The 17,279-nt window shown below is 42.8% G+C and overlaps 1 protein-coding gene across 8 annotated transcripts in view; it reads right to left on the bottom strand.

Annotated features, from left to right (window-relative positions):
- The window catches only part of RAPGEF4 (Rap guanine nucleotide exchange factor 4), a 288,792-nt gene that overhangs the window by 123,368 nt on the left and 148,145 nt on the right, over window positions 1-17,279 (bottom strand). The gene's annotated exons all lie outside the window — the stretch shown is intronic.

Consider the following 17,279-nt stretch of genomic DNA (forward strand, 5'->3'; position numbering starts at 1 on the left):
GGCCAGTTCATTTAGGTCCTTGTGACTGACGAACCCAACTGCGTGGGCTTTCCCCCTCCCTCTTCCTCTTGCCCTGCTTTTCACTCCGGCAAACACATGCTCAGGTTTTTGTGGAAAGCAGACACTTGGTTTTTATAGATGCAGATACAAATAATTGTGCTGCCTTCTTAATAGGTGAATGGCACTGAATCAGCTTTCTTTCAAAGGAAAAAGAAATGCTTCTCTGAAAAATGTCTGTTTGAAAGAAGCTGATTCGCTTCCATTTAACTACTTCCTTTCACACTTACACCTGCCCGTTACGTGACCTCTAAAGAACTTTTGGTCTGTTGTCAAATAGAATGGTTTGACTTCATTTAGAACTATTTGGATTCCTCTGAATTGTATCCCCCTGATTTTTGGTCCAGGCCTGCCTTAAAACTTGGGCTCAGCAATATCTATTAGCCCCCAAAGTCTGTGCTGTTTTGAAGGGATAAGGCTTGGTGAGCATAAAGCCATCTAGAGCATCCACCGAGAGAGGGGCGATGTTTACAAAGAATGCAAAATGGATATTAGACATCCTGTCTTCTCAGGTAATAAATACAGCCTCCTCCCCTCTTAGAATGAAAGCCAGGCAATTTTATTTATTGCACGGTGTCATGTATATTTATGGTTTATAATTACGATGACACATAAATGTTAAATGGCGTCAAAAGAATCAACACTTTATAATGTGCTTGTGGGTTACACAGACGTCAGCAGAAAAGCCTTCATCTGTAGCAATGGGCAGCTGGAGACATGCAGTGTTTGAGCAAACATCTGGCCCATTTGGTAGATTTGAATGGTGTTTGTAATATAACATTGACGGTTTCTCGAAAGAGCCTTCTTCTAGTCAAGATGTGACTAGCTTTTTTTTTTTTTTAAATCCTTTTTTTCTTCTCATTCTGAGGCAACTATACTAACACCTGCATGCAAACATTAAAAATCATGATTTTCTCTGCCTCTGAGGTAACTAATCACTCAAACATACCCACAGGACTAATCTATCACCCTGAATTCCTGACATTTCCTTTGACAGTGTCCCAGTTCTGATTCTCTTCTTTCTTATGACACCATCTACTCATCTTCCTCACGAGAGAGCACTGATTGAGCACATTACTGGGCATGCTGTTATGCTGGACTCTGAACAAAACAGGCTCACAGAAAGCAGATGGGGACTGGGATGTGTTCTGAGACGGTTTTGTGACCCCCTACAGCCTTTTGAGTTATTCTTCTTACTGTTAGCAACTCCTTACCAGGCTCTTTTTTTTTTTTTTTTTTTTTAAAGATTTTATTTATTCATTTGACAGGGAGAGACACAGCGAGAGAGGAAACACAAGCAGGGGGAATGGGAGAGAGAGAAGCAGGCTTCCCGCGGAGCAGGGAGCCTGATGCGGGGCTCGATCCCGGGACGCCGGGACCATGACCTGAGCCGAAGGCAGGCGCCTAATGACTGAGCCACCCAGGCGCCCCCTTACCAGGCTCTTAAACGAAATAACCTACGTTAAATTAAAGGAGCAATTTTGCTTTGCTTGGAAATGTTTCAGATGGGGCAGATGTTCTTTGTCTCAGGCACCCCAATGCCAGTTCCCATGAGCTCCACAGAAGCACCTTCCTGACTCTAAATGAATGGGCCTTTGCCTTCCTTTAGCCCCATAGCACTGGGTTTGTTGCTCGTTCATGGAGTGCAGCATCAGGGCTGTGCTCTGGGAACAGAAAATAGAGCAGCCCTTGGGCAAGCAGGAGGCGGGCCAGGTTTTAGGGCATGTGTGTACTGAACACCTACTATGTGCAGGCAACGTCCTAGGCACTGGGCTCATTGCAGAGAACAAGCAGACAGGCCTTATGCACTTGTGAAGTGTCTCTGCCCCAGAGAGCACCAAGCCTTGCACATAAGATGAACTTAATGTTTATCTGTTGAATTTTAGAATTTTTATGGAGAATGTCAAACATGTATAAAAACAGAATAACACATACCTAACGTCCAGCCTCAAAAATTATGAACTCGTGACCAATGTTGTTCCCTCTACACTCCTTTCCACCTGCTCTTTCTGGAATTATTTTGAAGCAAATCCCAGATATCATATTATTTGATCCATAAATATTTCAGTAGTGATCTCTAAAAGACAAGGACTCTTTTTTTTCCCCAAACAAAACCACAATACCACTATCACAACTAAGAAATGTAACATTTCCATAATATCCATTTGATGTTCAAATTTCTGTTTCATAAATGTCATTGCTGAATTTAATTAAATACTTTAATTTTATAAAGTACTTTATTTAATAAGACAACATTGGTTTCAGCAGAATAACTTTGGGTATAGGAGAGATTGCAAAAACAGACATTTTAACACCTATAAATAGGGGTGGTGCCTGGGTAGCTCAGTTGGTTAAGCATCTGACCCTTGATTTCAGCTTAGGTCATGATCTTGGGGTTGTGGGATTGAGCCCTGTGTTGGGCTCTGCGCTCAGCAGGGAGTCTGCTTGAGATTCTCTCTCTCCCTCTGCCCCTCCCCCACCATGTGCACACATGCACACATCTCTCTCTCTCTGGCTCTCTAGAATAAATGAATGAATGAATGAATGAATAAATAAATCTTTCAAAAAATTTTAACACCTATAAGTAAAAAGTCAACCTTTTAAAATCGATGGGACATTTTTTAGAAAACATTCACTAAAACAGGAAAATTGATCTCTTATGCAGCACCATACAGAGAACCCTATATTAGTTAGGATAAAAACAACTAATTGAAATAAAACCTATATCAGAAAATTGGGATTCCTAAATAACTTGCATACTGCTTGATCTTTGGGCAGCATCTCATCTTCCAAACACCAGTTAAAAAACAATCTATAAAAGAATATATCATATGAAAAGATGCAGAAGCTCACTTATGACAGAAAGGCACAAATATATGGAATCTTTATAAAAAAAAAGGCACATTAAGACTATAGTGCAATGTCACTTCTCACTTGTCAGATTGGCAAAGTTTCAAAAAATTTACTAACACACAACTGGTTATCTCATACGTTGCTTCTGTAAAATCAGACAACCTCGGTGGAAGGTAATTTGCAAGTATCCCTCACATTAAATGTCTCTTCCCTTCCACTGAGCAAAGACCCTCCCTTAGAGCTCCTGAAGTACCCGAATACACAGGCAAACATGCATATCTGTCTGTGACAGCAAACAAAACAACAGCAACATCAAATAGGAAATAACTCAAATGTCCACAAGTAGATGGCACCCGGGCTACTTCCTGATAAAGAGATGATATTGGAATATTATGCAGCCATGAATGAAGCAGCACTACCAGCTGACATAGAACTAGCTCCACAATATATTGTGAAATTAAAAAAAGGCAAACCACAGCCCTGTATGTAGAGTATGCTACCATTTTGTGGGGATAAAAGAACAGATGTGTGTATGTGAATATTCATAAAGATTTGTAAATGCAGAGACTATCTCTGGACACATACACAAGAATGTTGTAACAAAGACTGCCTCTGGGAAAGAGATCTAGGTGGCTGAGGATCATGTGGGAGAGAGACTTAGTTGTCCCTGTTCATCACCCACTGTGGCTGCCTGGCCTGGGGCTGAACCGGTGGCGCTGGCTCGCAGTGGCATTCAGTATCAATCATCAGAGTGTGGACGGCTGGCAGCACGGGATGATGGTGGCAGTGGAGTGAACAGACAGCCCTTCTCTCTTAAACATGTGGAGGTGGGAGTAATTCCCTTCGACCATAAAGTCCTCCAGAGTAGGGGAACTGTAGGATTAGATAGTGGGCTGCCTTGTAATAGAGTTTATTGCTGCTACAATGATGAATTGAAAAATGAGAGACGACTGTATTAGTAAACCTAGATTGTGGAGCGGTTCATATCTTCATCGAAGTTTAAAAGCCACTCCAAGCTTTCTGAGAACAGAACAAAACTAAAGGGAATGCGCCAAGGCTCCCGGATGAAAGTCAGCACAAGGCCAGCTTTCATCTGAGCCCGCAGTTCTGCAGAGGCAAGCCGGCATATTTTCATGGTGGTTACGTGGTGTCACTCCCACATGCCTCCCACACCTTGGTTGCCAGGTGTGCAGTGGTCTGACTGGGGCCCTGGTGGACCTCTCCCCACAAAGGCTTTCCCTGGATCCCAACGCATCCTAACACATCAAAATAGTTTAAATGGCTTCACTAATCATTTTTAAATCACCATATGCCCCTGGGAAAGAGCTGTGCCTTTACAGACTGTGCCACAGACACTTATCCTCACTGTGGCGGGCCCCTGGCAGGAGGACTCTGCACCATTCATACTCCCTAACACTTCACAACCTCTGACAGCAGTTAGGAAATCAGTTCACATGACAAGAAAACCACAACGGCCTTCAGGGGTCTTCGAAGAATTTGGTAGGCTTCGTTCTTAGAATCTACTCCTGGCTTTGTCACTAGTCAGCTGGGTCAACTCAGACAAATCTTCTGAGCTCTCTGACTTCAGTCTCCTCATCCATAAAATGGGTGCTCTGAATGAGGTCCAGGGCTCCTTGGGGAGAACTCTGGGCTGCGTGGTGGACCCTCAGGCAAGGGCACCATGCACGCAGAACCTCCACCCCTGTGGCAACAAGAGTGTCTTCCCTTTTCACTGTTTTATAAATTAGAGTTCCAAGAGCAATTTCATCTGAAAGATGACTTTTGCTTCTAAAAAATAAAAATTTACAAATCACAAGACTAATCCCTGAACTTCTAGCCAGACAGATGTCACTCAAAGATCTCTGTAAAGAATCAACACAGACCAATTTAGGATTTGTCTACGAAGGAATAAGGATTCTACTCTCTGTTAGAAAGACTTCTATGGTTGAGAATTGGCCAGGTGACAGGTTGCTCTACCTGAAAGGTTTCTCAACAAAACTGGCATGGAGAATTTAACAGAGACGTACCACAGTGCAATGCTGACCTTCTCCAATTGAGGTGTGCAGATCCCTGGAGTGGCACGCAGCAGGGCAGAAGGGGATGCGAGAGGGGTTAATAGAAGCTCTTCTTGGAGCTTAAATTTTATTCTATGTCAAGTAGTTAAAGGATTACTTTTATACTTTCATATTACAGAGTAGAAAGCTAAATTTGCATAAATTTTAAAGATTAAAGCATGAGACTTCAAAGAAATTTTGAGCTTGCTGCTGGCTACTTCTAGCTACAAAGGGTCTAGACCCCAGGCAGGATGTATTGATTTCCTCTGCATTCGGAGAACTTCAGTGGAAAAAAACCAAGAACTTCTGATGTTATGAAAAGCATGCAGAGATCCAAACCTCACAAGAACAGGGTCTTAATTCTGATCCTACCATTTGCTACCTATGTGAACTTGAGTAAGTTGGTCACCTCAGTTTCCTGGAAAAGGGTCCCATCTTTCAGAACCACTGGGAAGATGAGAAATAAAATCTATAAAAGTGCCCTGCACGTATTAGGCACTTAATAAATAGTTGCTGATAATAATAAACAACCAAGGATTAATCAAGATAATCACACTACATTTGATGAGTTTCCCAAGAAGATAGCCTTCAGCTGTAGGAAAGAACATTCTCTGAATGACAATTCCTGAGCTATGTAAAGACCTACACAATGTAAAGACCCATAATACATCTATTGACCTGTCTGTTAAATGAGGCTGTGGAGAAACAGGAATTTAAGTAATAGACTTTCTTAAATAATTTTATAGTATACTGCCTGTTTTTATATCCACAAGGTAAAACTGTCCAACGAGAAAGGAAGGACACAAGACAGTAAGCTCAAAAATAATTTCACAACAGTAAGTAAAGCCTTTCAGCCACCAGAACTGCAAAATATTCAAAGAACATATTTTTAAAAATGAATCTTTGAATTACAATGGGCCAGTTGATGAAGCCAAGTCAGTGTCTGTGGCTCAGAACAGAGGGAAGAGGGAAAGCAGTATGAGGGGTGTGGGATGCAGTGGAGGGGAGGGACGGCATGCTTGGACTCATGAGGCCAAATGCCTGTCCCTAAATCCAGGTGGATTTGTCTATACAAATCCATATTTGTGGCTATACTAACATTGTGGAAGAAGAGACAAACATGACAGTATCCAGGAAGGTTAAAACCTGGCGTGTCTCTCAGCTGACTCATGGCCCCCACACTGAAGAAGGGCTGGGAGGTTGGCAGAGCAACCATCTGGTGGGAAGGGTGCCGGGGGTAAATCCAGCTCTGCACCACAGGCCTTGAGCCCCAGCGTGGGGCTGCTCCCACCCAGAGCTAGGGCTGCTTTTCTCTAATTTGCACAAAGGCTCCATATGACCCAGCTGTAGTCCAGGAGCCGGAATACTAAAGCTGGGTGGCATCTGCTGGGGGAGGAGGCATACCAGAGAGAGGTCCCCTTCTGAAAGGCCAGTCTCGGTTTACAAAGCAGGACTAACAGAGATAAAGGAAGGCTGGCAGCTTGTACCCTAGTTGGACCCTGTATGCCAAAAGAAAATGGGGTCCTGGTGGAGCAAGATTCCCTACCCTGGAGGTGAAGGTCTTCCGGACACACAGTGAGGCTTTTTCTGAGTGTTCTTCAAGCTACTGCCTGCTGCCAAGACCTCTCCAGGCTGCAAGCGGGAGCCCCCACGGGGGAGCCAGGGCAGAACATGACTGTCACTACCATATTCCTGCCTGGCCAGAAGTAGCCAGGCCCAGCCGTGAGCTTTGGGCACAGCCCTTCCCAGCAACAGCCCCTCTGCTCCCCACCTCTCTTACCTAGGAGATCATCAGGTTGCAAGGAAAGCATAAGTAGCATCCTTAGGCTGGGATATGAGTGCTAGAAAAGCATTAAAAACAGGAAGCCACAAGGATGATGGGTAGGCATTGCTGTGAACACCCGAGGTGAGGGGATATGCTCAGAACAGGGATGCATTAATGAGAGCTCATGGCAGGGAGTGGCCAGGATTAGGGCAGAATAGAAGACAGCTGCTCTGGGGTCTGAGGCGATACCATGTCATAATGTCCCACTCATTATACCTGCACTAGCTTCTCCCAACTTATTAAAGCCGAGTTCATAAAATGTAATGGCAAACAGGTCATCTGTACTTTCTCTGAAAGTATTAGGATTATTTGGGAGAAGAGCTTAGAGTAGGGATCTAATGTTTAGGCCCCCCCCTTTTTTTCCTGTTTCTTGGCAAGAGTTTTTTTGTAACTTCTGTATGACGTGTAATGTGTAATGTGAAAATGGACATGGCACATTGCTCTAAAATCTGAGAGCCAGAGAATTCTCAACCATGTGAAGAAGAGTAGGAAAGAAGGGGAAAAGTAAAGCAGTTGTAAATGGAAACCTTCAAGCAGAATTCTTCTGTTTACCCTTTTAAAGCCATATGTACCGCTTCTCTCACAGCAGATCCCTGGCTGGCTTGAGTTTACCTCTTATGCCAAGTTATTCTGTTTCCTTGTTTCTCGATTTCTATAGCATCCTCATAATAGGGCTCAAAGAACTTCCATTGCTGCGTCTTCAATGATATTTAATTATATCCTTTGGTCCTAAGATAGATATTTCTAAATAGAGGCAAAATTCTGCTTGCCAACTCCTGGCCATTTGTAATTCATGACTAACCTGCCAGGAGCAGTAGTTTGGAGCATGATAATCACAACAACAGCTCTAATCAAGGAAGTTTTCCAACCCTGAGTTCTTTAAGAGCTCTAGGCTAAAGCCCAAGCAAGATGACCCTGCAGGTAAGCAAACAGCACCTATTTGAAATTCTCTCTCCTACGGGGCAGGTGGTGGAGGGTGGGGCAAATTCAGATTCGAAAGTCAGGGCAAGGCAGGGAATCTGAGGCTGGGGAGCCTTGGGGGTACAAGGCAGGGGGCAAGGAGAACAGCCTTCCAGGTCGAGGGGGAACAGGTGCTAATGTTAGAGATGAGGCCAGTCTGGCAGGGGAATCAGGACAAGGGTGCTGGGGGGAGGGGAAGGCAGTGAGGCCAAGTGGTGCAAGGGCTGGACAGGTAAGGCCTTGCGGGTCACAGTGAGGATTCTGAACATCACCCTCGTGCAACAGAGAGAAGTGTAAGTAGAGAAGTGACAAGAACAGATAAGTATTTTTTTTTAAAGATTTTATTTATTTATTTGAGAGAGAGAGAATGAGAGAGTATGAGAGGGGGGAGTGTCAGAGGGAGAAGCAGACTGAGCAGGGAGCCCAATGCGATGTGGGACTCGATCCCGGGACTCCAGGATCATGACCTGAGCCGAAGGCAGTCGCTTAAACAACTGAGCCACCCAGGCGCTCCCAGATAAGTATTTTTAAAAGATCATTTTGGCTGCTGCCTGGAGAATGGTTTTGATGGGAAAACAAGGAAAGCATTGGGAACTTAAGGGGGAGGCAGGCCTGAACCCGGAGGAGAGGTGAGAGAGGGGGATATGAAGTAGGAGGTAAAGGTACTTTATTCCTAGAGGTGAAACAATCTCCAACGACCTACAGGGAACGATATTAAAGGCTCAGATTTCTTGCTGAAGCATGCTCAACACATCTATACTTTTAATATGACTAAAAAGTTTGGAGACTTCTGGGGGTTCCCTGGAATGATTATGATTTCAGTGAGTACGTACTCTGCATATTCAAGTAATTAAATTAGCCATGAGCTTCTCTTAGGAAAACTCGAATTGAAAGCAACACACACACACACACACACACAATAGGTCAATGCTAAGACACACACACACAGTAGGTCAATGCTAAGACACACACACAGTAGGTCAGCGCTAAGACACACACACAGTTGGTCAATGTTAAGACATACACACACAGTAGGTCAATGCTACTTAATTGAGTTATACACTAATTTGCTCTAGAGCTGGAATTGCATAATAGGCAATCCTCACAGCTCTCTTTTCACTAAGCCTGCATCTGCTACAGTCCATCTAATGTATAAATGTGACTATGCACCTTGAAACAAATAGCTTCTGCCTCCTTGTGTATAGAAAAAAAAGTTGATTGACATTTTATTTAACCATATCAATCTTTAAGGGTGATGGATATTAATATAGTTATTCTGAATTAGAACGATCAAGCCCAGCACTTATGAAACTAACAGGACTGTCAGTAATACATATCACGGAAACATGCAAATTCTAAGAAAGTGCTATTTAAGCACTTGATCATACAAAATTAGGATGCATTGATCACTTCAAAACCTAAAATAAAGGATCATTTCACAGAAAGAGCCCATGACTATCATCCCATTAGAACAAAGCACCACCATTTTGTTTCTGCTTTCTGGCTCTACAATACTGCCCAAGGGGTAGTAGCAGGGCAGGAGGGAGATGAGATGGTGAGTCATGATTCAGGGGGTGCTATGGTCTGGATGTATCCCCCCAAATTTGTAAGTTGAAATCCTAACACTGAATGTGATGGTGGGGACTTTGGGGGGGTTCTTAAGTCATGAGGGTGGAGCCCTCACAAATGGGGTCTTATAAGGGATCCCATAGATCTCCCCTGCCCTGCCCCCCCCGAGTGAGGACACAGTGAGAAGTGCCAGACTGGCACCCTGACCTCAAACTTTTAGCCTCCAGAACTGTGAGAAATAAATTTCTGTTGTTTAGAAGCCACACGGTTTCATAATAGTAGCCCAATGGACTAAGTAAGGGGAGTAGGAAGACTTTCTGGCCCAAGTAGATATCGGAACGTCCCACTTTAGAGACATTTCCTTAGTTTCTGGCTTTATCTCTCAAAACCTGAAACCATGGGAGCATAGGCACTATGCATTTCTCTGGTTAGTTTCTGAGTAAGTTTTTCTAGAAGCATCCATACATAACTCACCTATCTTATCTCCTTAACTTCAATTCTACCTACCCTGTGACCCCTAGGGGGCATACAGTATCCCAGCTTTTGCCATATGCATGCACGTTGGTCACTAGAATGGAAACTACACAAGGACAGTGACTTTTATCTGTTTTGCACCCTGATGGAGCTCAATAGCCTGGAGTAGGCTACTTCTCAGCTTCAACTATTCTTGACTTTTGGAGACTGTCTATATTGATTCATTCCCAACTCCTGCAGCTTTTCCTCCCACACACACATTTTTGCACTTACTTTCTTCATCCCCTTCATTTTCATCATTTCTGTGATTTCTGCTTCAAGCTACCATACACAACCTTGGAGCATCCTTGCCAATCCAATCCAATATATCCCTACTGCACATATCTGGGAATCTTGGAAGCTTCTGATCGGTGTGCAATGTTGTATGCCTTGAATCCTTTGAGTGGCTCCTGGTTTCTATCACCTTTCCACTTTAGATAATCTGAACTCTGTTTCCCCTGCAGAGTGTGTTTGCAGGGGCCTCACCCAGGCCCCACACTTCCTAATTCCCTTCTATATCCTCAAATAACAGATTAGGCCCCAAGTCTCCTAGCAGGAACACCAGGAAGTGTCAATAATGGGGGTAGTGCTCTAGCCATTCTGGAAAACAGTGTGGAAGAGAACAGTACGTGCCATGTGTCTGAGGGGGTATGAGAGTGGGGGCCTGAAAGAGTTGGGGGGATACAATCTTTAAGATCCAGGCAAGTGTGGTACCTCATCCTAGTTCTGCAAACCTCCGCTGGTGCTAAGGAGACCTGCAAAGCAGCACCCAACCCAGCCCCCACCTGCCCTTCCAGCCTCAGTTCCCACATTTCGATTTCCCAACCACACTGGCCCCTTTCAGCTGCTCCAGCATATTGAGCTTTCCCCTTCAGGGCCTCCTGCATCTTCGGGCTCTCTGGAAAGCCCTTCCCACCACTGGTCTTGCCAACATCTGCTCACCTGCGCTTACATATGGCCTCTTCAGAATGGCCCTCCCTGAACCCCCAGTTTATGGGAGTCTCCTGTTACCCCCTCTCCTGGCATCATGTCTTTGCTATCGGTGTGCCCAGGTAATGTGTGGTTACGTCCGTATGTGAGTGTGTCCTGGCTCAATGCCTTTCTCCTCGGCTCCACTATAGGCTAGTCAGGGCAGGGACCACAACTATGCTCTCTCTCCCTGCATACTCTGGACCGAGCACAGACCCTACAACAGAGCAGGCTTTCAGGGAATATTTGTTTAGTGAATGAATTACTGACAGAATTTGTTAACCACTCTGAGGTTCAGGTTCCTCAATAATAAACCAGAACTATTACCACATACCCCTCACAGTTGATGGAAGGACTGGAGGAGATAATCCGCGTAAAGCTCCTCGCAGCCTGGGCACACGATAAATGTTGGCTCCCATGTCCTCTACATCATGATTTTTTTCTCACACCAATTCTGCTAAGTGGTACATTTCCATTTAAAAAAACTACGGCTTGGGGCGCATGGGTGGCTCAGTCGGTTGAGCGACTGCCTTCAGCTCGGGTCGTGGTCCCAGGGTCCTGGAATTGAGCCCCGCATTGGGCTCCCTGCTCAGCGGGGAACCTGCTTCTCCCTCTCCCTCTGCTGCTCTCCCTGCTTGTGCTCTCTCTCTCTGTCAAATAGATCAATAAAATCTTAACAAAATAATAAAAAAATTAAAAAACTAAGGCTTGAAAGAAAAGCACATCTAATGCATGAGGATCTACAAAAGCAAATCTAATGATTTGAAGATATGATGAAAGAAGCTACTTGAAATCATATGATGTACATGGTCAAATATCTCTGTGATGTTTGTTTGCTCTTTATGAATAAGCTTCTTGCTTTCAGAGAAGCAACAGTGGGAGCATGAAGATCAGTTGATGTTGATAAAAACAAAACCTAAATTTAACTCATCAAAATCTATGATACTAATCAATTTTGTAATTTAAAAGGAAGTACAGAGGGATAGAGTGGCCAGTCTGCTCTACCAGAATTAGCACCAAAACACACTCACTAGTGAAAATTTAGTTTTAAGAGACCCAGGCATGAATCTTGGCTGAAGAAACTGGCAGCTATATTATAAATAGCTGAAGGTAGAAAATGATTCATTTTGCATATCCAACTTATTTTTTTTCATAATTCTGCCTACTGCTGTTACTTTCTTAGGCACATCATTTTTTAATAAGTTTGCCCTTTAGTTTTGTTTTAACTACTGTTCTCTTCTCTCTCTCTCTCTCTCTTTCACTCTCTCTCTCCCTTCCTGTCTCTCTTTATAGTCCACCCTCCTCCCCTTTATATAAATTTATAAAAATAAATTTTTACTTCTATAAAATAAATAAGAGCACATGATAAAAAATTAAACTACAAGGTGTGTAAAATGGAAAAAAAATAATTCTCTCCCTTTGTTACCCTCCACCTACTACTGACCTATCTAGTCCCACCGTCCAGTTAATCACCACTGACACTGATTTCTTCTGTAACGTCCAGAACGTTTCTATGCACACACCATTATCTATCTATCTATTTATCTATCTATCTATCTATCTATCTATCTATCTATCTATCTACCTATCTATCTATGAGATCACTTGGTACATGATGTTTTATCCTTTCTCTCTCTCTCTCTCTCTCTCATAATGTATTTTGGATGGCTTTTGCGATCAGAACACATTTCCCCATTGCTTTTTTGTTAGATACCTCATTTTTGGGCCATTTCCCCATTTAACCCAATTGGGGGAAATCTGGAAAATATATTGAATTTGCATCATCAAAATATCTTCCCTTATGTAAAGCAAAAAGATAAAGATCATATACACAGGTCTTATCAAGTGGTGATTTCAGTTATATTCATGAAAATGAGATAGCACTGTAAAATTTAATTCCAAGGCAAACAAATATGCAAGCATATCACTCAGAAAATTACTTTGATCTCTCTGATGGCTTTATCTAATTGGTGGCATTATGTTGTAATTCCACTGCCTGCCAACTATATATTTGTAACCTTGGTAAAGGCTTCCCATGTAATACAGCTGAAGAAAAAATATTGTATGTGTACTCTCCTTTAACACTGTCAGAAGAAAAAATAAATTTAATTAAATTTCAATCTCTGTCAGTTTAAGAAGAATAGAACAGAAATTGTAGAACATTATAGGTGGTGTTTGAATATTATTAGTGTTAAAAGGATTCCAGATTTACAGCTTTTGATAATTGTGTTGTGGTTATATAAGAAAATGTCCTTGTTCTAAGGAAACATGCCCTGAAATATTTAGTATTTGGGGGTAAAGGAGTACGATGTCTTAACTTACAAATGATTCAGAAAAAAAACAGAGACAGAGAGGAAGAAAGAGCATGCTAAAGCAAATGGGGCAAAATGTAAATGGCAGAAGCAGAGTAGTCTAGGAGAGTTCTTTGTACTATTCTTCCAACTTTCCTGGGTATACTTTAAATTATGTCAAAATTGTAAGTTACCAAAAAATGAAAAGGAGTTGGGAGTTGAAACTTGAAAGGATTACTCTTAATGCATTTATTCTGTCAACATCTGCCTTCCCCAACTCGGCTCAGTCACAGGCTCTGCCTGCATGTCATAGGTCCAACTGCAAGTCCTTTTTGGAGGGGAAACTCTGTCCCCACTGGCTGGGAAGGTCCAGAGCTGCCCCTGAGCACAAGGTGTCCACATATGTATCTGGCATGTGGGTAGAGGGGTGCCGAGGGTGGAAAGACAACACCTCAGGGCTACAAAGCCACAGCCTTCCCCGAATCCTTCCTCACATGGCCCCCATACCTGGACCTCTTTCTACCTTTACTCCTTGAGGAGTATTTGTTCTTTTTTTTTTTTTTTTTTTTTTTTGCTGGCCCTCAATGCAGTCCACAGCCTTCCTTGCCCTTGTCTGCCTCTCTTCCCTAAGGGCTATTTCTAGTCGCTTACACTGCTAGTTCTAGCTTGAAATACTGCCTACACTTTACAGATGACCCAAAGCCGTGACGCACTCACCCAAGCTCAATTTTTTTGTTCTTTCACTGTTGGGAAGCCTTTTCCCCAGGCCCTACTCACCAGACCAGAGGATCCCCTTGGTCTCAGTGCCATCTTCTATCTAAAGTTGGAATTTTCTAGGCTCTTTTAGCAGTCATGCTGGTTGTTGTCTACTGCCCTTACAGTTTTTGTAACTAGGTTTTCTGGGAAGTGCATTCCGCTTCCATGACGCCCAAGGACACCGGATGTCCCATCTCTAATGTTAACAGAGCTGAAGAGTCTAACTGTCCCACACCGATTAACCTTTGATCACACACAAAAACAGATTTCTGCTGCAATCTAGAAACTCAACTTCAAATGTCAGTTCTCCATTCAGAATATGCCTACACGGGACTTTCCTATAAATGATCTCTACAGTGCTAGAAGGAGAGAAACAACCTTTCTACCAGTCAACACAAACATCTAAACAAGATGATACAGGCGTGCAATGCTTCCGAAGACCCAAAGCATAAAACATGAATGTGTGTTTTCCAATATTTGCAATGTACAGATATTCTTGATTTTATTGCAGATTTAAATAAAATTCCTGACGTTTTTAAAATACTATTACATTTCCCCCCAAATCAATGTATCTATAGCTTATAAGTAACATCTATTGAATACAGTGATGTATATTTAAACTTTAGGGAAAAATCATAGCATATTGCATCAGAGAGAACAATCTTAAGAAGAGAAAGCTTTAGGGAATAGAGAAGTGCCTTATTAAAAATTTCTTAGCGGCCTCACTGGGAAAGGAAATATTGCCAACCGCTTTCCCACACCGTATACAGCTAATCCAGACAAAAAGGATTCTCCTTCCTTCAGTGAAAGTGTCAAGCTGAAAATGACACCTTTAAGGACAGACATGGGGACAGCCCAGGAGGAGGGCAGCCAGGTGAGGGACTCTAAATACGGACACTAGCTCCCACCCACCCCCCAGCCCCTCCAAGTGATGACATTCTGGTTCATCCTTTGCTCTCTCCTTCAAGGGGAAGTGGGCTGCTCCAGCCTCTCTGCATCCCAGGGAGCTGAAATGCCTGGCCAAGTGCCTCTTGGTCTCATCTATGGGTGTAAGGAGCTGGCCAAAGGGAAGGACTTGAGTCTAAGAGAGTATGTTGACCAGAGCCTGTCCAAATGGGCCCACAGAGTGAGGCAGCCCTGAGGAAGGGATGGGGGTGGTGGAGAGGTTGGAGAGAAGAAAGGAAGAACTAGTGCTACATCAATAGAGCAAAGAGGTGGTGGCCTGGGGGATACCAAGTGTAGGGTGCATGCAGTGTTGGCCAGGGGGATTCATTCACAGGGTGCAGGATTTGGCAGCCACATATGGCACTTCTTCCTGGCTCTCCTGTGTCCACTCCAGCTCTTCCTTCCTCAACTATGGACCTCATCCCCATCTGGATGTTGACCATGATCTCCAGCTCCCTTTCAGATCTTTGTCTCCTGCATCTTCCATCTTGATGTTTGACCCTCAAACCCACAATTCTTGTATGGGAATCATACTGGTACCTACATCCCTCTTCTCAGCTTGGATCTACTTCCCCAGACTAGACTCCACACACTTGTTTGTAGGTCGCTCAGATGCCCAGGTTCCAGCCTGTAGGCCTGGCCCTCTGATGTTGCCAAATAACACAGCTCCTCTCCCTGAGGCCAGTGGCCAGGGGGCCTCTCACGCCCAACCTTTCATGCTACCAGTGAAGCCTCTTACCTGCAGTTTGACAGACAGCACTTTGCACACTGTAAAGTTCAGTACACATACTATTTATAAGTATCGAATGTAGTTGCTACACCAGGAGGCTAAGATACAAAATGAAGAAGGCAATTCTAAAGAAAACTCTCATTTGAAAGCCTCCCATTGAAATGAATGTTCACCTTTGTTTCGCTGAATTAATTTATCCCAATCTGGTTCTCAAGAGACCACTAACCGGGGTGTGGTTTGTCTTCTTGGGGTGATAAAATTGTTCTAAAATTGATTGTGGTGATGGTGACACAACCGACTAAAAGCTATTGAATTGTACTCTTTAAGTGGGCAAATTGTATGGTATGTGAATTATGCCTCAATAAAGCTGTTTAAAAAAAAGAGAGAAAACACTCTGTGGACTTCAGGATGTGAGCCTAACCCACCGAATCTATCCACTTGGCTGCCAGAGGGAGGGATCAGTGAAAAATGCAGGGAAGTCATTTTCTGGAGATTCTGGGTGGGCTCTGCAGAAGCATACACCCTGATTTTACCTGCAGGAAGCGGAGTCTGGCCATCCCTCCCACAGGCAGCTCCCCACACAGGAACACCACACGCCAGGAGAATTGGCCTGTGTAGGTATCTCTGCGCCTATAGCATGCAGAGCTACGCCTACTTTTTTCAGCATTTGATTTTTTCCAAACAAAAGGAGAAACCAAGCACATAAAACCCAACAGTGAATTGATGAGCAACTTTGCATATATATAGAATTTCCAGGCAATAAAGCATGCTCTCCAACAAGCTTGTCTTTGTTTGGAGGAAAATTACACTTTGCTTTCTCACAATGCCCTCTGCCAAGCCCAGTGTGCCCTCCTAATTTAAATTAGTCTTTCAATTGTATGATCTTTCCAAAAGAAACTAATTTTCACTATGCTCATTCAGGAAACTTAACCAGAACTCGGATTTTTTTGTTGTTGTTGTTGGGGGAGGTGGTAAACCCACATAGTAAGGTTTTCTGCTTTGCCACAATCCTGAGATTAATCATTTTCTGAATATCTATAAATATTATTTTGATTATGTGAATGGCTTTAAATAGCTGTTTATGAAAAACTCACAATACCGTAAGTCTGCAAAGAAATAAGCCTAATATAAAATGTGAGCAAGAGAATTAAACACAAATTGCACAATTATATTCTAATTTGTAGATTGTAATTCAGTGTGCCATAATGATCTATCCTGAAAATATGTTATCTCAAAAAAAAAACATTAAAAACTGATTAAGATAACTTTTCTCACAAATCCTAAAATGCTTCATTCACTGGGTAATTTCATTTTGTCCTATCTCAACAAGGACACTGAGAATCAAAGACCTCAAAAGGAGGTTAATAAATCTTGACAGCTTTTGTAGGTTCTGTTTTCTTATTGTATGTTAAGTCCTGTATGAAGTTCAGCAGTTCACATAATCTGGCATAAAAATGGAGGATTAAAAAAAAGTTTAAAACTTTGATTTCTCAGAAAATGTCTTAATGGCATCTCTTTCTCACTGCTGTGTTATTTCCCAGAAAAGGCTCCTTTTTCACTATAATTTTCCAAAATAAATCTGTGATAGAAGAGGATATCATGGCAATGGGAAAGGTGAGAATTCCTATCAAAAGTGGATTAATTTTTTAAAATTGTCATAAATATATAGCTTATCCTATAAATTCATAATCTGGACAAGACTATCATTCTGAATTACTTTGGGGCAAATTCTTGTTGGCTTTTTTTCTTTTATTGTG

The sequence above is a fragment of the Mirounga leonina genome, unplaced genomic scaffold, assembly GCF_011800145.1.
Source record: "Mirounga leonina isolate KUSES-001 unplaced genomic scaffold, KU_Mleo_1.0 Mir_151, whole genome shotgun sequence".
NCBI lineage: Eukaryota > Metazoa > Chordata > Mammalia > Carnivora > Phocidae > Mirounga > Mirounga leonina.